General features: G+C 40.0%; 1 protein-coding gene and 1 non-coding gene across 2 annotated transcripts in view; one reads left to right on the forward strand and one right to left on the reverse strand.

Moving 5' to 3' along the window:
• Nucleotides 1-624: 624 nt before the first annotated feature.
• creb5b (cAMP responsive element binding protein 5b) overlaps nt 625-21272 on the forward strand; it is a 207770-nt gene continuing 187122 nt past the window's right edge. Inside the window, exon 1 of the mRNA XM_061915849.1 lies at nt 625-750. The gene's annotated coding sequence lies outside the window, so the exon portion shown is untranslated. The remainder of the gene's footprint in view (nt 751-21272) is intronic.
• trnak-uuu (transfer RNA lysine (anticodon UUU)) lies at nt 3251-3323 on the reverse strand. The gene has a single exon. It is a non-coding gene; the product is annotated as a tRNA-Lys (tRNA).

The raw sequence follows: 21272 nt of genomic DNA on the forward strand, positions 1-21272 counted from the left end.
GGCCAAAGGCTAAAGCTTCCCAACTCCATCTTTCTACTGTGGCTTCTCCAATATTAATTGAACAAATTGCAAAAAATTCAGCAACACAGATGTCCAAAAAACTGTATAATTATGCCGTTAAAGCAGACGACATTTAGCTGTTTGTGTGCGCAGCGCTCATACTTCCTAAAAACCTGTGACGTCTTGCGTACACGTCATCATTACACGACGTTTCGAAGACAAAACTCCCGGGAAATTTAAAATAGTAATTTAGTCAACTAAAAAGGCTGTATTGGCATGTGTTGCAATGTTTAATATTTCATCATTGATATATAAAGTATCAGACTGCGTGGTGGGTAGTAGTGGGTTTCAGTAGGCCTTTAAGAGCTCTTTCTATTAATGGATATGATATAGCTTCATTAGCTTAAGTCTCAAGTTTATTGGGACTTTGATTGAAGTAGTTTAATAGGATGAAGTGTGGACTGACCCATCCTGTTTGCATCATGCATTATTGGCCGGTGCTGGAGCTCCAGCCTTTATACCGCACCCACTCCCGACCAGGTCCCTCCCCCTCTGGGCGTGTGCTACTCCGCAAGCCCCGCCCATCCCGCCACCTCATAGCGGGACCGCAATGATTTAGAACTTCAGGAATCCCACGTGACGTCACCGGGGGGTGACGTTATGCTTCTCTAAATAGAACGTATTGTAATCTTTCCTCAGTCCAGCGTGGTTTCTTCTGAGCGACTGCTTCACATTTTCTACACTTGTTGGGTGAGTTGAACAAGGGGGGCAGAGAGTGCATGCAAGCGTGCAGCGGGACGTCGAACCTCGCTACTTTTAAAAACAATGTTGTTTAATGCAACAGCGTGTTTTGTTGCCTTTTCTTTCTCGCTGCTGCACGATATTTATCATTTTAAATGCCGCTCGATGCAGGGACGCCGCGCTTCTGTTGTTGACGGTTAAGTTTGTTAAGTGTGCAGGAATTTATCACACGCTCGATTGAATGCCTAGCCACGGATAATTGCACAGTATGTTGACTCTAGTGGACTCCTCATTTTTTAGATGTTTTGTTGACGGCCCGGTTGTCGTTGTCATGCCCGTCCCATCGTCCCATCTCGGGATAGGCAGAACCGGCGTGCTCCGTGCAGGACGCACCGCGCTGCAGCCCGCCAATTACTGTACTACAGTAAAGAAACACAGTAAAGCTTTTTTTTTTTTTTTGTAAAGTGATAAATACAAACCCTCGTTTGATTTGCATTGTGGACATTATAACGTCATTCTGCATATTCGTCGATGCTTGAGGTTATACTTTAAGCAATTTGTGCTGACGAGGGAAATAAAACACACATCTTAAGGCAGCAATTATTTGATTAGTCCCCATTGTCATTATTTTTTATGTGACACGCTATCAATAAGCACTTGCTGTTGTAACAAATGATCGTGCATACGCGTATATGTGTGTGCCCCTTTAATTATTTATAGTAATCATACGCCTCATATAAAAGCTTTAAGCTTGATGACTCCATCATTTATTTGGCACTTAGTAGACTTCTTACATTTGTGGGATCAGGGTTTGGATGACATTGCTTCAAGATCGTCCGGGATGCGTGGTCATATAAAAAATAAAATAAAAATCACATTCATTAAGGCAGTGGTTCTCAACCTTTTTTCAGTGATGTACCCCCTGTGAAATTGTTTTTTAATTCAAGTACCCCCTAATCAGAACAAAGCATTTTTGGTTGAAAAAAATAGATAAAGATATAAAATACAGCACCATGTCATCAGTTTCTGATGTATTAAATTGTATAACAGTGCAAAATATTGCTCATTTGTAGTGGTCTTTCTTGAACTATTTGGAAAAAAAACACAACATAAAAATAACTAAAAACTTGTTGAAAAATAAACAAGTGATTCAATTATAAATAAAGATTTGTACACATAGAAGTAATCATCAACTTAAAGTGCCCTCTTTGGGGAATGCAATAGAGATTCATTCTAAACATTTTTTTTCACAAAATAATAAATCTTTAACAGCAATATTAATGGAACATGTCCACAAAAAATCTAGCTGTCAACACTGAATAGTGTTGTTGTATTTTTTTTCACAGTTTATGAACTTACATTCATATTTTGTTGAAGTATTATTTAACAAATATATTTATAAAGGATTTTTGAATTGTGGCTTTATTTAGAATATTTTTTTAGAATATCTCACGTACCCCTTGTTATGCCTTAAAGTACCCCCAGGGGTACACGTACCCCCATTTGAGAACCACTGCATTAAGGTAACGGTTTAAGAGAAAGCTGCTGCTGACTTTTATATTTATATTCCACACACTGCACGCATTACAGCACATTGAAAAATGTCGTCCTGTTTTCCTTGGTGAAAGACAAGTTTTTTTTTCATAATATATTTAGTGCCTTGCCAAAGACACCGGGGAATCGAACCTACAGTATTGAGTTTGTTGGTGCATCTATTTGTCATGTACCAGCAAATTATGTCCAAAATATAGGTACAGTATTTCGTCATGTCACAATAGCACTGTACTCATGTGACAACTTTTGCATTACTTTTGAGTTGTTTCATCAAAACAAATTTTAAAATTAAATATTTACTGCTGTTGTTAATACATTCATGTCCTTTAACAAGACAGCCGTGCTAAAACAAAATATTAGCAATGATTCGGATAAATTCAACATTTGTTTGTAATAAAAAATTAAACAAATAATAACATGACACAGACTCAAATGACCTGAATAGAAAATACTTGATAATTATTGTCTTTTAAATTGTGTCTTTAGAGGTGAAACCCAAAACGATGTCAATCTCATGCAAAAGTCTGTTCAACTTCCAATATGAAAATATTACATGAATTAAACTTGTTGCATGCAAAGTGAGATATGTCAAGCCTTAATTTGTTATAATTTTGATAATCGTGGCTTACAGTTCCTGAAATCCCCAAATTTTCTGTGATGTTAATCAAGGTTTTTATAGACTGTAAGCCATAATTGTCAAATTGATATCAAAAGGTTTGAAATATCTTGCGTTGCAAGTCATGAGCCTTGGTCATACATTAGTTTCACCCTGTAAATATAATTACTGGAATAAACATACCCTTGCTGGCACAATATTCAGATTTTTAGAGTTTCACATGTATATTGTGAAATACATTTTAGATTGTAACATACTAACCAAAGCGCGGCAGCTATTTTATTGTGTTCCAAAGCAATTTCTGATGGAAATGAACCACTTCTGTGCCTAAAAGAACACCGCCTGAACAGGGACTTGAACCCTGGACCCTCAGATTAAAAGTCTGATGCTCTACCGACTGAGCTATCCAGGCTCTGCAAAGTCTTCTCATATCAGCTTTCAAACTTTTTAGAGCACAACCTAGAAAGCCTATAATACATGTGGGGCCTTCCTTACTCACGAAAACCCGTTTTTTGGAGTGTATTTGGACTTTTTGCTCACACGAGACTGTTACTTGCTCTCTTTGGGAACAATACAGAAGCACATCCTAATTCTCAGCTGCAATTAATGCTTGATGCAGCCGATTAATCGGCGTGATCTGAAAATGAGCAACATCTCTGTTGTTTGCTAACTCGCTAACAACCGTTGAGGTCTCAATCTGGGTGTGTGAGTGACAGAAAAAAAGCAGCCTTTGACTCTTTTGAGGAGAAGTCTTTTTGGAACCACCGACTGGTTTGCCTGTATAAATCTCTAAAACACAAGACTTTTTTTCTGACTTTTTGTGAGGGAAAACATTGGCATTGGCATTTACATTGATTAGGTATTTAACGTCAATACTCTCTCTCTCTCTCTCTCTCTCTCTCTCTCTCTCTCTCTCTCTCTCTCTATATATATATATATATATATATATATATACACATATATATATATATAATGATAATACAGAAATATGTTTTGCAAATATTAAAAATACCAAAAGTGTATTGTTGGTAAAGTTTCATATAGAATACCCTACTTATTACTTTTATGCAGAACTAATCCTTAGCATACTTCTCACATCAAGTAATCAACTTGATGATGATCCAGCTGCACTTGAAATGTGACCTGCAGTACGTCCGCTGATGTCTTGATGGTTGTTACATGTGTCCAAGGTAAATCCATCCTCTTCTCGTTAAGGTCTAAATATATAGAATGAGGTTAGGTATCATCAGTCCATGGTTGAGTGAATAGTTTTGCTGGTTCAATTGTTTATTTGTAGAAAATTACAGCATCAAAACTATCAGCAGCCGTCTATCGAGGTGTAGGTTTAGTCAATGTCTTTGTCTCAGTCCAAGAGCTGGGGTTCTGAGCAGACATGGTCTATAAGAGCACTATGTTTCCTGCCCCGGGGTATAGCTGTGATCCTACCTTGAACCTGCGCTGTCAAAGGCCCGGGCTGCGGGGAGCTGGTGGGTTTGAATTGTCGTGCATGTTTTCGCTTGCTTTAACCCCGTACGCCTTTTGCACCCCAGCCACCCGTTCCCTTGATGTGCTGTTGAAATTGAAATATGCGCTCAACCTGGAGAAATCATTCCCGCAGTAATTCTTGAAACTGAACTCGGGACCCTTAATCCTTCCCTTGTGCAGACATCAGGTTATAGTTAATGTAAAGTGTAACCAAATTTCCTCTGCTAAATTCAAACATCTATATTAAATTAGAGCCAAGTGCCCTTTCCGAGCAAAGGACATTTAGCACTGATTTGAGAAGTGTAAAAGCCAATGGGTAATTTACACAATTAATTATTTCACAAGTTTAAGCCTCATATGGTTTCAATTTCCTGACAAATATGCTGAGCGGACTGTTTAAAATACAGAAAGACAAATGTTTCATCTCAACATCATGAGGGTCAAGATTTGTAGCCTTTTTAGTTTTGCTTTCGGCAACAGTAACTGTGATCAATTATACCATGTTCAAGAAGTTACAAAAACCAGAACAAGTTCGAATGGAAAGGGAGCATGAAACTTGTCATCTTTAGCTCAGTTTGTTTGTTGTGTCAAAGTGGACCAGCTGAGTTTTCACGGGGCCGCAGAGACTTGGTGGCAGAAAGTGAGACCAGGGGCACGTTGGTGCCCTGACAGAGAGACCCTGTCCAGACCCTGTTCTGCAGGCTTGGTCATGAAGCCCAGCTTGTTGGGAAAACAGCTCTGCTTAGCATAACACAATATTTGAATGTTTTGACTGTGCTTGAAGAAATAGTCTGTAGCCATTAAAAAAAGGCACATTTAAGTAGTGTACACGTGACATCTGGTGCTGGTGCAATTATGCTGGTAGGTAAAATAATTATAAATTGTTGTGTTGGCTCTGTAAAGAAAATATTAATCAGTTTTGTATAATACGCTCAATATGTTGTTTCTGCCTATGTACAAAACCCAAAATGAGTGAAGTTGGCACGTTGTATAAATGGTAAATAAAAACAGACTACAATGGTTTGCAAAACTTTTTCAACCTATATTCAATTGAATAGACTGCAAGGACAATATATTTATTGTTTGAACTGAGACTCTTATTATTATTTTTTTTCTGCAAATAATCATTAACTTAGAATTTAATGGCAGCAACACATTGCAAAAATGTTGGCACGGGGGTATTTTTTCCACTGTGTTAGATGGCCTTTCATTTTAACAACACTCAGTAAACGTTTGGTAACGGAGGAGACCAATTTTGAAGTTTTTCAGTTGGAATTCTTTCGCGTTCTTGCTTGATGTACAGCTTAAGTTGTTCAACAGTCCAGGGTCTCCGTTGTCGTATTTTACGCTTCATAATGCGCCACACATTTTCAAAAAGAGACAGGACTGGACTACAGGCAGGTCAGTCAAGAACCTGAACTCTTTTACTATGAAGCCACACTATTGTAACAGGTGGCTTGGCATTGTCTTGCTGAAATAAGCAGGGGTGTCCATGGTAATGTTGCTTGGATGGCAACATATGTAGCTCCAAAACCTGTATGTAACTTTCAGCATTAATGGTGCCTTCACAGATGTGTAAGTTACCCATGCCTTGGTCACTAATACACCCCCATACCATCACAGATGCTGTCTTTTGAACTCTGCGCCTAGAAAAATCTGGATGGTTCTTTTCCTTTTAGATCTGGAGGACACAACGTCCACAGTTTCCCCAAAAAATTTGAAATATGGACTCGTCAGACCACAGAACACTTTTCCACTTTGCATCAGTCCATCTTGAGCTCAAGCCCAGCGAAGCAGGCGGCCTTTCTGGGTGTTGTTGATAAATGGCTTTCACTTTGCATAGTAGAGATTTAACTTGCACTTACTGATGTAGCGATGGATTCTAGTGACTGGCAGTGGTTTTCTGAAGAGTTCCTCTGCCCATGTGGTGATATCCTTTACACACTGACGTTGCTTTTTGATGCAGTACCTACCGCCTGAGAGATTGAAGGTCACGGGCATTCACTGTTACGTGCAGTGATTTCTTCAGATTCTCTGAACCTTTTGATGATAGTACGGACTGTAGATGGTGGAATCCTTAAATTCCTTACAATATAAATGAAAAATGTTGTTCTTAGACTGTTGGACAATTTGCTCACGCATTTGTTCACAAAGTGGTGACCCTCGTCCCATCCTTGTTTGTGAATGACTGAGCATTTCATGCAAGCTGCTTTTATACCCAATCATGGCACCCACCTGTTCCCAGTTAGCCTGTTCACCTGTGGGATGTTCCCAATAAGTGATTGATGAGCATTCTTCAACTTTCTCAGTCTTTGTTACCACTTGTGCCAGCTTTTTTGAAACTTGTTGCAGGCATCAAACTCCAAATGAGCTAATAATTGGAAAAAATAACAGTTTTCCAGTTTGAAAGTTAAGTATCTTGTCTTTGCAGTCTATTCAATTGAATATAAGTTGAAAAGGATTTGCAAATCATTGTATTATATTTTTCTTTCTTTCTTTCTTTCTTTCTCTTTTAGTTTATTTCGAACATGAACACACTTACAACATAATAATACATCAACCAGCCCACATCATTTCACATCACATCATGTCCGAAAAGGAGTAAGAAGAACCAAAGCTTATTTAATCCTACCATTTTCCCACGTCACAGCATCTACAATTACATACATTCATCCACTGACCTCCTTTATAATAAAATGACATCCGTGAATGAGTAATACAACATTTTTGTAATATGTAATTAATTAATTTAGTCATTATTAACATACTGAGATGTTTCTCATAATTCTTCTTCTTTGTACTTTGTAAGCACTATTAATTTGAACAGCCCCTTAAACTGGATCATATCAGTACAATGTTTAACTTCTTTACTTAATCCATTCCATAATTTAATTCCACATACTGATATGCTGAAGGTTTTAAGTGTTGTACGTGCATACAAATGTTTTAAATTAGATTTTCCTCTAAGGTTATATTTCTCTTCTTTAGTTGAGAAGAATTGTTGTACATTCTGTGGTAGCAGGTTATAATTTGCTTTGTACATCATTTTAGCTGTTTGCAAATTTTACCAAATCATCGAGCTTTAATATTTTTGACTCAATAAATAAAGGGTCTGTATGTTCCCTATATCCAACTTTATGTATTATTCTAATTGATCTTTTTTGTAACACACTGAACGAATGTAGCGCACATTTGTAGTTGTTTCCCCATATTTCTGCACAATAACTCAGATATGGTAACACTAGCGAGCAGTAGAGAATATTAAGGGATTTTTGGCCCAGGAAGTATTTTGCTTTATTGATTATTGAAATGTTTTTTGCCACCTTATGTTGTATGTTTTGTATATGAGATTTCCAGTTCATTTTATCACCTATTAATACTCCCAAAAATCTGGTTTCTTTTACCCTTTCAGTATCTACTCTGTCTATTTGTATTCGTGTCTGATGCTCTTTTCTATTGTTACCAAATAGCATTATTTTAGTTTTACTGAGATTCAAGGATAGTCTGTTTTTATCAAACCATTTTTTTAATTTGTTCATTTCTTCCGTTATTATTTGTATTATCTTCTGTGTGTTCTCTCCTGAACAGAAAGCAGTTGTGTCATCTGCAAATAAAACTAACTTCAAGTCCTTTGTAACTTTACAAATGTCGTTTATATAAAGATTAAACAATCTTGGTCCCAGTATTGATCCCTGGGGTACACCACAAGATAAATCCAACCGTGTTGACATATTTTCACCCATCTTCACATATTGCTTCCTGTTGGTTAAATAGCTTCTTACCCAGTTCAATACCAAACCTCTGATGCTGTATCGTTCCAGTATTTGTATTAAAATATCATGATTAAGTGTGTCAAATGCTTTTGTTAAATCCATGAATACTGCGGCCGCACATTCTTTACCGTCTATTGCATTGGTAATTTCCTCTGTTATTTTGATTAATGCTATTGATGTTGAGATATTAGCTCTAAATCCAAATTGGTTCTCCACGAGCGTCCCACTTTTGTTGATAAATTTATCTAATTGGCTATTTAATAGTTCTGAAATGTCTTCTATAACCTTTTTTATCATTACCATATCTATTCCATGACAGTCGGTTGAGGTCTTAGATTTACAATTTTTTACAATTTGGACTACTTCCTCTTTTGTCACCTTCTTGAGAAACATGGAATTGGGATTTCTGTCTATGAGCTCACTCAAGTTCTCAACTGACCCATCATCTGCATTTGGAATTCTTTTTTCCAGATTTTTTCCGATATTAACAAAGTAATCATTAAAATGTTCAACTATTTGGTTCATATTGTCGTTTTTTGTATTTCCATCTAGAAAGTACTGGGGGTAATCTTTCTTAGCATCATTTATAATGATAATATTTAGGATGCCCCTTGTTGCTCTCATGTTGTTTCTGTTCTTGTTTAATAATTGAATGTGGTATTCCCTCTTAGATGTTCGTAGTATACCAATTAGCTAGTTTTTATATTTCTTATACTTATTTTCTGCCTCTATAGATCTCTGTGTTATAAATATTCGATATAATGTTTTTTTTTTTTGTGACAAGCATTTCTCAGTCCTTTTGTCATCCATGGTTGGTTGTTTTTCTTTTGCTTCTTACTAAGTTCTTTCCAAGGACAATGTTATCATAGAGTGTTAGAAAGGTGTTCAAAAAATTCCCATATGCATCATCTACATCATCTTCATTGTGTACATTATCCCAAGTTTGTTTCCTCAGATCCTCCTTGAAGGAAATTATTCTTTCCTCTGTGCATAGTCTCTGAAATGTCTTTTTGTCAATGTTCTTCTTCTTGTAATTCCCATCATAAATAGTAAAAACTGGCAGATGGTCGCTGATGTCGGTTGTGAACAGTCCACTTGTTGTGTTATTATCAAAGACATTAGTGAAGATATTATCAATAAGTGTAGCACTGTGACTTGCAATTCTGGTTGGCCTTGTGATTTGGGGATACAAACTCATACTATACATAATGGACTTTTGGTTATTGGGGTTCAAAAGATCTATATTGATGTCTCCATATAAAAAAAGTACTTTTTGACTGATTCCATTAAAAGTTCCCTTAATCCAGTCTTCAAATCCTTCAATACTTGAGTTGGGTGTTCTATATATACAACTGATCAATACATTTCTACTTCTTTCATGACCTATCTCAATGGTTATAGACTCTAAAACATTGTCAATAGCTAGTGACATGTTTTTTACCACCTTGTAATGGAAGTCCTTCATCACATACACAGCAACTCCGCCTCCATTCTTATTTAATCTATTAATATAATTGAGTTCATATCCTTCTAGTCCAAAGTCCCTTCCTTTTTTTGTATCCATCCATGTCTATAATACAGCATTAATTTTGAAAGGTTCTTTAAATTGTTCCAAAAATGATTTCATATTGTTAAAATTGGCATACAAGCTTCTGCAGTTAATATGAATAATTGACAGTTTGTTTTTGGAATTAATGTTAGTGTTGAATTGTACTTCTGTGTAATATAAACTATTATTGTCCATGTGAGGGAAAAAAACGTATGTCTGGACCTATAGCACTGTCCAATTCTGTCCCGTTATGATCAATGCTGGAAAAGGTTATTGTAGAAGCCTGCTGCTTCCGGGTTCTTTGGACCACCAAGCACCGACATGACAGGCTCGTTTAGATTCACAAGATGTTTTATATTTCAATAAAGTGTTCTTGTCCTTGCTTTTCAGCAATTGTCTCTTTCTTTGTCTCTCTCGAGTTCTCCAACTCCAACTACTTCTGCTTCCCAACTGCTGGCTGTAACAGAGCGACAGGTGATTAGACAAACACTTTCCACTGTGTCATCCACTCACCTGTCACCAATCTCGAAGCCAGTCCTACCACACCCCACTTCGCTGCAGGTGCACAGGCCACGCCCACCACATACCTCCACCGCCAGACTCAGGCCAGGACGCCATCCGGCCTAAAAGGGACAGGAAGTCAGCCACGGCCATTTGTGCACCCGGTCTGTGGATCACTCTAAAGTTGTAGAATTGCAAAGCTAGATACCAACGGGTGATCCGCGCGTTGGCCCCAGGAGGTAGTATCGGAGGGCCCCGACCGCCCATCTGATGGCGAGGCACTCCCTCTCCACTGTGCTGTACCTGGCCTCCCTTTCGGATAGCTTGCGGCTGATGTAGAGGATGGGCCGGTCGACGTCCTCCAACTGCTGGGACAAAACAGCTCCCAGTCCTCTGCCTGACGCGTCAGCCTGCAGACAAAACGGGACAGAAAAGTCAGGCATGTGTAGGACCGGCTCCTCGCAGAGGGCCTTCTTAACCCTCTCAAACGCCTGCTGGCACTGCTCCGTCCACTGGACCAGATCTGGGGTACCCTTTTGGGTGAGGTCAGTTATTGGGCTGGTCAGGTCCGCAAACCGGGGGACAAACCTCCGGTAGTAACCAGCCAGACCCAAAAACTGCCTCACCTCTTTTTCGTCTTGGGGGTTGGGCAGGCCGCAATTGCCGCTGTTTTATCTACCTGCGGCCACACCTGCACTCCTCCCAAGTGGTACCCCAAATACTGTACTTCCCTCCGGCCAACTGCACACTTCGCCGGGTTGGCGGTGAGCCCCGCCTGCCTCAGGGACTCGAGCACTGCCCCCACCCGCTGCATGTGTTGTTCCCAGCCGCTACTCTGGATGATGAAATCATCCAGGTAGGCGCCCGCGTATACAGCGTGGGGTCACAGCACCCGGTCCATGAGGCGCTGGAACGTGGCGGGCGCACCGAACAAGCCAAACGTAAGTGTTACAAATTGGTATAAACCTTCCGGAGTGGAAAAGGCGTTTTTTTCCTTGGACTCTGGTGACAAAGGAATCTGCCAGTAGCCCTTGGTCAAATCCAGTGTCGTGAAAAAACGAGCAGTGCCCAGCTGATCCAGGAGCTCGTCAACCCGAGGCATGGGGTTCGCCTCAAAATGTGATACTTCATTCACCTTGCGGTAATCCAGACAGAACTGCACGGACCCATCTTTCTTCCCTACAAGAACTATGGGGCTGCACTACGCCCTATGGGATTCTTCTATTACCCCCAATTCCAGCATGGATTTTAATTCCTCCAGAACTATTTTGCGTTTGTGGTTGGGGAGCCTGTATGGCCGAGAGCGCACCGTGGTCTCAATATGATGCTGTATGAAAGTCGTGCGGCCGGGCCGAGGGGAGAACATGTCAGAGAAGCGCCGCTGCAGCTTAGCAACATCCGCTTTCTGCGCTAACGTGAGCTGGTTATCACAGGGGAGAGGAGAAGGAGGGACAGAGCGCTGGATCTCTGGTCCCAATTCCTCCTCCTCTCTCACTACCGTTACCATGGAGACAGGCTCCGCCTCCCTCCATGCCTTCAACAGGTTGAGATGGTAGATTTGTGTGTCTCCGCCCCGGTCCGAGCGTCGAACCTCGTAATCCACGTCACCCACTTGCCGTGTGACCTCGAATGGTCCTTGTCACTTTGCAAGTAATTTTGAGCTGGATGTTGGGAGTAGTACAAGCACTTTTTCTCCCGGTGAAAATTTTCTTAGCTGGCCCCCCTTGTTATACGTGCTTTGTTGCGGTTCCTGGGCACGGAGCAAATTCTCATGTGACAAGTGCGCCACCGTGTAGAGTTTTGCTCGCATGTCCATAACGGACTGCACTTTATTTTTGCCGGAGCTTGGCCCCTCCTCCCAACTTTCTTTAATTACGTCCAACACTCCGCGTGGTTTCCTGCCGTATAATAACTCAAAAGGTGTAAAGCCAGTGGAGGCTTGGGGTAACTCCCGCAACGCAAACATGAGGGGATCCAGCCATCTATCCCAATTTGGTTTGTCCTTGTGCATAAATTTACGGATCATGGTTTTTAGCGTTTTGTTTAGCCGCTCCACCAGCCCATCCGTTTTGTGGATGGTACACGCTGGTGCGGATCGCTTTAATTCCCAATAATCCATACAGTTCCTTTATCGTGCGTGACATAAAGGACGTGCCCTGGTCAGTCAAAATCTCTTTCGGGATTCCAACTCGGGAGATGACCTGAAACAGCGCTTGCGCCACACTCTTTGCAGAGATGGAGCGCAGGGGTACTGCTTCAGGGTAGCGCGTTGCGTAATCCATCAGGACTAACACAAAGCGATCCCCCCGTGAGTTTGGGTGAAATGGTCCGATGAGGTCCATCCCAATTCTGTCGAATGGGACCTCCATGAGCGGCAATGGGCGCAAAGGGGCCTTCGGGGTGGCCGCTGGGTGTCCCACAATTCGATTCAACATCGATTCTTGGGGTCACGATTCAATTCAAAATCTATTTTTTTTTTCAATTCAACACCATTCTCGACTCAAAAACGATTTTTTCCCGATTTAAAAGGATTCTCAATTCATTCAATACATAGGATTTCAGTAGGATCTACCCCACTCTGCTGACATGCAAGCAGAGTAGTAGATTTTTGTAAAAAGCTTTTATAATTGTAAAGGACAATTTTTTATCAACTAATTGCAATAATGTAAATTTTTTTTAACTGTTAAACAAACCAAAAATATGACTTATTTTATCTTTGTGAAAATATTGGACATGGGGTGTTGTCAAGCTTATGAGATGTGATGCAAGTGTAAGCCACTGTGACACTATTGTTCTTTTTTTAAAATTTTTTATAAACGTGTAATGATAATGTCAATGAGGGTTTTTTAATAACTGCTATGCTGAAATTATAACTAATATTGATACTTTTGTTTGATATTATTCATTTTTGTTTCACTACATTTGGTTTGTTCTGTGTTCTGTTTGTGTCTCCTCTCAATTGCTCTGTTTATTGCAGTTCTGAGTGTTGCTGGGTCAGGTTTGGTTGTGGAATTGGATTGCAATTGTTATGGTATTGCTCTGTATTGTTTTGTTGGATTGATAAAAAAACAAAAAAAAATAAAAAAATCCCCCCCGAAAAAAAAAAAATTAAAAATGAGAATCGATTCTGAATCGCACAACGTGAGAATCGCGATTCAAATTCGAATTGATTTTTTCCCACACTCCTAGTAAAATGTAAAATTTTTAACCAACTATTTGTCATGATCTGTTGTCCGGATCATGTTTTGTTTAGTTATGTTCTGCTAGTTTTATACTCCCTTAGTTCCTGTTTTGTGTACTCCAGGTGTTTGTTCTGGTTACCGTGGGTACTAATTGGTTTCACCTGCCTCTGATTAGTGTTCGGCATGTTCACCTGCTGTTGAGCACTAATCAGAGAGCTATTTATTCACGTTGCTCACCACACTCGATCTGACTTCACTGTTTGCAGTATGCAACACGTTACGTTGGTTTTATCCTGGTCTCGATTCTTGATTCCTGTGCTAAGTTGTTGCCTTAGCTTCCCGTGCAGCACACTTTTCTTTCGTTTGTTTCCTGTCTTTTGGTATCGTGTATGATTTATGGATTAAATCATGTTCCTACCTTCACGCGTTCGTCCGAAGTTGTCCGTTCTACATTCCTGGGAGAACGACCCCGCAGTGAGCTGCGACCCCCTTTGTGACACTATTGGGTCAAGGAGTACTAAATTGCGCAACCCAATAGCTGGGTTGGGAATAACCCAACATTGTAGTGAGCATAACTCAGCTTTTGTGTTAAAAAAAATAAACCTAATAGCTGGGTTCTGAATCAACCAACAATAAGTTAGCGCAGGGGTCGGGAACCTTTTTGGCTGAGAGAGCCATGAAAGCCAAATATTTCAAAATGTATTTCCGTGAGAGCCATATATTTTTTTAAACAATGAATACATCTAAATGCGTGCATTTTTAGGTAAGACCAACATTTTTAGAGTATAGTAAGTCTCTTATTCTTTTTTAATAACATTGTTATTCCAAAGCTAACCAATAAGAAATATAATACTTCTTACCATTGATGCGACTTCTTGAACAGGTACAATAGAAAATGGATGGTTGGATTAAAATGCATGAGAATGTTTTCTAATTTGAAAGTTATTTTTAACACTGTGATTACCAGCGGAATTATTCATTACTTATGTTAAGCAATGTCAGCTAAGATTTATCTGAGAGCCAGATGCAGTCATCAAAAGAGCCGCATCTAGCTCTAGAGCCATAGGTTCCCTACCCCTGAGTTAGCGCAACTCAACTTTTGGGTTAAATAATTCAACCCAATAGTTTGGTTGGGAATAACCCAACATTAAGCTATCATCACTCAACTTTTTGGTTGAATAATTCAAAGCAAACGTTGGGTTGAAAAAATTAATGTTGAGTTAAAATAACTCAAATAAGAGGTTTGTCCTTTTCTGAACCAGCAGTTGGGTTAAAATTGGGTTATTTTTTTAACCAAATATTTTTAGTGTGTATGTTTATCATGCATGACCAATAGTTCAAACCCCGGCCGAGTCATACCAAAGACTATTAAAAAATGGGACCCATTGCCTCCCTGCTTGGCAGTTAGCATCAATGGTTGGAATTCGGGGTTAAATCACCATAAATGATTCCCGGGCGCGGCACCGCTGCTGCCCACTGCTCCCCTCACTTTCCAGGGGGTGATCAAGGGGATGGGTCAAATGCAGAAGGCAAATTTCACCACACCAAGTGGGTGTGTGACAATCATTGGTACTTTAATTTAACTTAACTTTTGTACCCTGACCCACCTGTTCCAGTTGTACCAAAGGAAAATGGGTGGGTACAAAACTTCAGCGTGGACTAGTGCACTCAGACCGGCCAAATGCTTGAGTGCTAGACTCAAAACCATGGGTCTCAAACTTGCAGCCCGCTGGCTACTGGGACCCGCAAACCCATATTTGTGGCCCTCTGCTTTACATCATCTTTTAGTGTAATTGAGCCTGTGCACCATGGGTGGCTATTATATTATGGCAATCTTGAATCTTACCACGTAACGGTGCAAACACAAAAATGACAGCACAACAAACACTCATGGGACACATAAAGAACAACTTCCTATAAGCAAACTGAAGCGTCTCTGACCATCTCCTGGGGAGCTCAACTGTAGGGCTGGACGATTACGGCAAAAATAATAATTACAATTGTTTTCAAGGATATTGAAATAACGACTAATAACACGATTCATATTCATTTGAAAACAAGTATGTATTGTACCACCAAAACTCAACTTTAAAATATGATTTAAAAGAAACCTTTAATATAAATTAGTAATAACAAGTAAAGTAATAATAGTAATAATAATAACAAATTCAAATTACTATAGCAGTAAGAAAAAAAACTTTTGAATTCAGTTTTTCCGTTAAATTTTTTTTATTCAGCTTTTTACCTTTGACAGTTATTTTACCACCTCAGAGTTTGTGCTTTTTCATAAATAAAATGTTTGTTAATTAAATGCAAAAATCGTCACATGTATTGGTGCAGTACATGTTTGGACAATTTTGACCAGTATTTTAAGTCAAAGCATTATAATTGTTTACATGTATCAACAACTGTTTAAGTCATACTTGCCAACCTTGAGACCTCTGATTTTGGGAGATGGGGGTGGGGGGCGTGGTTGGGGGCGGGGCGTTGTTGGTGGCGTGTTTAAAAGGGTAGGAGTATATTTACAGCTATCCATCCATCCATTACTACCGCTTATTCCCTTTGGGGTCGAGGGAGGTGCTGGTGCCTATCTCAGCTACAATCGGGCGGAAGGCGGGGTACACCCTGGACAAGTCGCCACCTTATTGCAGTATGTGTAGAAATATTTATTTATAATTGAATCACTTGTTTATTTTTCAACAAGTTTTTAGTTATTTTTATATCTTTTTTTCCAAATAGTTCAAGAAAGACCACTACAAATGAGCAATATTTTGCACTGTTATACAATTTAATGAATCAGAAACTGATGACATTGTGCTGTATTTTACTTCTTTATATATATTTTTTTTAACTAAAAATGCTTTGCTCTGATTAGGGGGTACTTGAATCAAAAAAATGTTCACAGGGGGTAAAACTATGAAAAAAGGTTGAGAACCACTGCTCTAAAAGCCGCAGATGTTATTGTCACATATGCATGCACAGTAGATGGCGGTATTGTCCTGTTTAAGAGTGTCACTACATTGCTGTTTACGGGAGACAAACTGCTTTACGGTAGACGAAAACGTGACTGCTGTTGTTGTGTGTTGTTACCGCGCTGGGAGGACGTTAATAAGACTGCCTAACAATAAACCCAAATAAGAAACCAAGAACTCGCCCTCGATCATTCTGCAGATCCAACGTCATTGGGCAGGCATTCTGTTTATATTGTGGGAAAGCGGACGTGAAACCAGGCTGTCGACACGTCACTCGGGTCCGCATGAATTTCAGGAGATTTTCGGGAAAAAATTTGTCCTTGGGAGGTTTTCGGGAGAGGTGCTTAATTTCGGGAGTCTCCCGGAAAATCCGGGAGGGTTGGCAAGTATGGTTTAAGTATATTATACTTGTGTAAAGAACTTTTTTGAAACCTTTATTTTGTTTGCGCAGTCAAACAGGATGTTGCGCACAGCTCTCTTATTGTACCATGAATTGATTAACGTGGACCCCGACTTAAAAAGTTGAAAAACTTATTCAGGTGTTACCATTTAGTGGTTGATTGTACGGAATTGTGTGAAGCGAGTGGGAAGCGACTGGAATGACAATCAGCACCTCCAAGTCCGAGTCAATGGTTATCGCCCAGAAAAGGGTGGAGTGCCATCTCCGGGTTGGGGAGGAGATCTTGCCCCAAGTGGAGGAGTTGAAGTACCTAGGAGTCTTGTTCACGAGTGAGGGAAGAGTGGCTCGTGAGATCGACAAGCGGATCGGTGCGCCGTCTTCAGTAATGCGGACGCTGTATCGATCCGTTGTGGTGAAAAAGGAGCTGAGCCAGAAGGCAAAGCTCTCAATTTACCGTTCGATCTATGTTCCCATCCATACCTATGGTCATGACCGAAAGGACAAGATCACGGGTACAAGCGGCCGAAATGAGCTTCCTCCGCTGGGTTGCGGGGCTCTCCCTTAGAAATAGGGTGAGAAGCTCTGCCATCCAGGAGGAGCTCAAAGTAAAGCCGCTGCTCCTCCACATCGAGAGGAGCCAGATGAGGTGGTTTGGGCATCTGGTCAGGATGCCACCCGAACGCCTTCCTTAGGAGGTGTTTCTGGAACGTCCGACCGGTAGGAGGCCATGACGAAGACCCAGGACACGTTGGGAAGACTATCTCTCCCGGCTGGCCTGGGAACGCCTCGGGATCCCCCGGGAGGAGCTGGACTAAGTGGCTGGGGAGAGGGAAGTCTCGGCTTTGGCTTAGGCTGCTGCCCCCGCGACCCGTCCTCAGATAAGCGGAAGAAGATGGATGGATGGATGGATGGAATATGTACTTTACTGTGCAATCTACTAATAATATAAGTTTCAATCTATCAATTACGGGAAGGGGGGAAGTGTGCTGCTGTTCTGAGCTAGATGAGTATGGAGAGGACTGTAGCCTGTTTAAAAAAAGAGACTGTTTGTACATTGCTCTTAAATCGATGATGTTGTTCAAGGAGATGAGATATGTTGTGGTTATATGGATTGTTTGTGCTAGCTTTAGCTTTGTTGTTTAGTCTGTTTTTCAAGTGGCTGTTTCGCTATTGTTTAGTTCAGGACAGAGGGTTTGAGTGTTCCAGGTATGAATGAGCCGTCCCGGACACATTATTTTCTCAGATAAAGGTTCCTTCTCCTCACATTTCACTCACATTTCTGTCATTCTGCGTTCAACAGCGGATTCTGTTTTAATGGCCAATTCTGTGATTCCGTCCGCGGTTACATTACCATGAAAATCACATAACCTTATCTTTTTGTTGAGTTTAGTGATTATTGGGTCTTTCTGTGTGGAGTTTGCATGTTCTCCCCGTGACTGTAGATGTGGTCTGTTTTTCACTCATACGCTCACTTATTCTTTCACCAGATCAGCAATTTGCAGGCTTTTTGCGCGGCTCATTAACATTTTTTTCCGATTATAATATCTTAATGATCGTAAAAGGCCAAAATCAAAGTTGAGATTACAATTTGATTAATTGTCCAGCCCCAAACAGAATCAAAATATACAATGGGTACAATCTTTTTTACATTTATGATATAAAGTGGTAGAAGAAGTTACAAAATTTAGTCGTGGGATTAAAATAGGATTCTGAAATGAATACTTTGTGCAACCCATCCTCTCCCGGATTCTATTTCCAGAGGCCCTAAAGCAAATTTCAGTTTGAGACTCTTGTACTTGTGAGTGCACCCTATCCAGTTCGAAAGCAGGTCCTTATAAAATACTACTGTCCTGAAAACACACACCTGAACAGGAACTTGAACCCTCATATTAAGTAGTCTGATGCTCTCCTGACTTCGCTATCCAGATCGCAGATGTCGAGTCCAGTTAGCGGGGGACCGAGTCTGGGCCGCCACGTCGTTTGGTGGCTGGAAATGTGTGTCAAAAAAGCCCTTTTGAGGCCAAAATATTTATTCTTTCAGTTTTGACAGAAAATATTTACACCATGCCTTTGCATACAAACTCGAGTATTATCTGATGATGCAACAGTATATTCCAAACATTTTTGTGTTCAATTGGTAAATACTTGAACATCTGTTTGTCACCGTGACTTACAAAGCAGGTTGTCCTTCAATCTGTTCATGAACAATAACAATAAAACAATCATCAAGCGAGGCAATCATATGCTCATATTCATACGTGTTCATCGTTACAAGCAGCTATAATAGCAAAGCGGTCTTTAAAGGGGAACTGCACTTTTGGGGGAATTTTGCCTATAATTCACATTCATTGTGAGACAAGAAAACATATGTCTTTTTTAAACGCAATCTAACTTGTAAATAGAAGTAAACAAAACTCTGCTTTACAATAAAGCCAATGGGAGCCATGACATCATTGCGCCCATTACATTTATTCCGACCATGAAACCTGACCATGACCTGAATATTACCAAGTATTACAGATAATTGTTATTATAAGGGCTAATGTTAGGAACTAGGGATGTCCAATAATATCGGACTGCTGATATTATCGGCCGATAGATGCTTTAAAATGTAATATCGGAAATTATCGGTATCAATTTCAAAAAGTAAAATTTATGACTTTTTAAAATGCCACTGTCCACACGGACGTAGGGAGAGGTACAGAGCGTCAATAATCCCTAAAAGCACTGTCTTTGCGTGCCGGGCCAGTCACACAACATCCATGGCTTTTCACACACAAAGTGAATGGAAATCATACTTGGTCAACAGCCATACAGGTCACACTGAGGGTAGCTGTATAAACAACTTTAACACTGTTACAAATATGCGCCAAACTGTGAACCCACACTAAACAGGAATGACAAACACATTTCATAAGAAAATCCGCACCGTAACACAACATAAATACTACAGAACAAATACGCAAAACCCCTTGCAACACTAACTCTTCCGGGATGCTACAATATACACCCCCGCTACCCCCCTCCCACCTCAACCCCGCTCACCTCAACCTCCTCATGCTCTCTCAGGGAGAGCATGTCCCAAATTCCAAGCTGCTGTTTTGAGGCATCCATCCATCTATCCATCTTCTACCGCTTATTCCCTTTGGGGTCGCGGGGGGCGCTGGCGCTTATCTCAGCTATGCAATCTGTGACTTTAATAATAAATATGGTAGTGCCATGTCGGCATTTTTTTCCATAACTTGAGTTGATTTATTTTAGAAAACTTTGTTACATTGTTTAATGCAGTGGTTCTCAACCTTTTTTAGTGATGTACCCTCTGTGAATTTTTCTTTAATTTCAAGTACCCCCTAATCAGAGCAAAGCATTTTTGGTTGAAAAAAGAGATAAAGAAGTAAAATACAGCACTATGTCATCAGTTTCTGATTTATTAAATTGTATAACAGTGCAAAATATTGCTCATTTGTAGTGGTCTTTCTTGAACTATTGGGGAAAAAAGATATAAAAATAACTAGTGATTCAATTATACTGTAAATAAGGATTTCTGCACATAGAAGTAATCATCAACTTAAAGTGCCCTTTTTGGGGATTGTAATAGAGATCCATCTGGATTCATGAACTTAATTCTAAACATTTCTTCACAAAAAAAGAAATCTTTCACATCAATATTTATGGAACATGTCCACAAACACAAAAAATCTGTCTGTCAACACTGAATATTGCATTGCTGCTTTTCTTTTCACAGTTTATGAACTTACATTCATATTTTGTTGAAGGTATTCAATTAATATATTTATAAAGGATTTTTGAATTGTTGCTATTTTAAGAATATTTTTGAAAAATCTCAAGTACCCCTTGGCATACCTTCAAGTACCCCCAGGGGTACGCATACCCCCATTTGAGAACCACTGGTTTAATGCATCCAGTGGGGCATCACAACAAAATTACGCATAATAATGTGTGAATTCCACGACTGTATGTATCGGTATCGATAACTAAGAGTTGGACAATATGGGAATATCGGATATCGGCAAAAAAGCCATAATCGTACATCTCTATTAGGAACCTAGATTTAGCGGAGCACTGATCAGAGAGAGGCAACTTCCTTATGCTGCTGTATTAACATCCCCAGCTGCTGAGCTGCTTTCTCGCCTCGGCACTCATGAAACTTACTTCTAGGTCATAAATAATGCCTCTTTCCTTGATAGCAAAATGTTGTGGACATGAACTGAGAAGCTGGTAAACTTGAACAGCCAATTTAGACCCAGAGATGGCGAGAAAGACGCTGGTTTGCACACACCCTTTTTTTTTAACCCTTCGAAAGGGTTTGGGAATATGTCCACCTCCTAAGAGTCGACATCCCAGTGAGAACAGACATTATACAGTAAGTGATGTTTGACTCTCATGAAGCCTGCAGTGATTAATCAGTTATTTTGTTGAAGGAAAAAGTAAACATTGTGATGCGCCTATGAAATTAAAGTGATGCCATGTGCTTAAAA

Source organism: Nerophis ophidion, linkage group LG11 (assembly GCF_033978795.1).
Source record: "Nerophis ophidion isolate RoL-2023_Sa linkage group LG11, RoL_Noph_v1.0, whole genome shotgun sequence".
Taxonomy (NCBI): domain Eukaryota; kingdom Metazoa; phylum Chordata; class Actinopteri; order Syngnathiformes; family Syngnathidae; genus Nerophis; species Nerophis ophidion.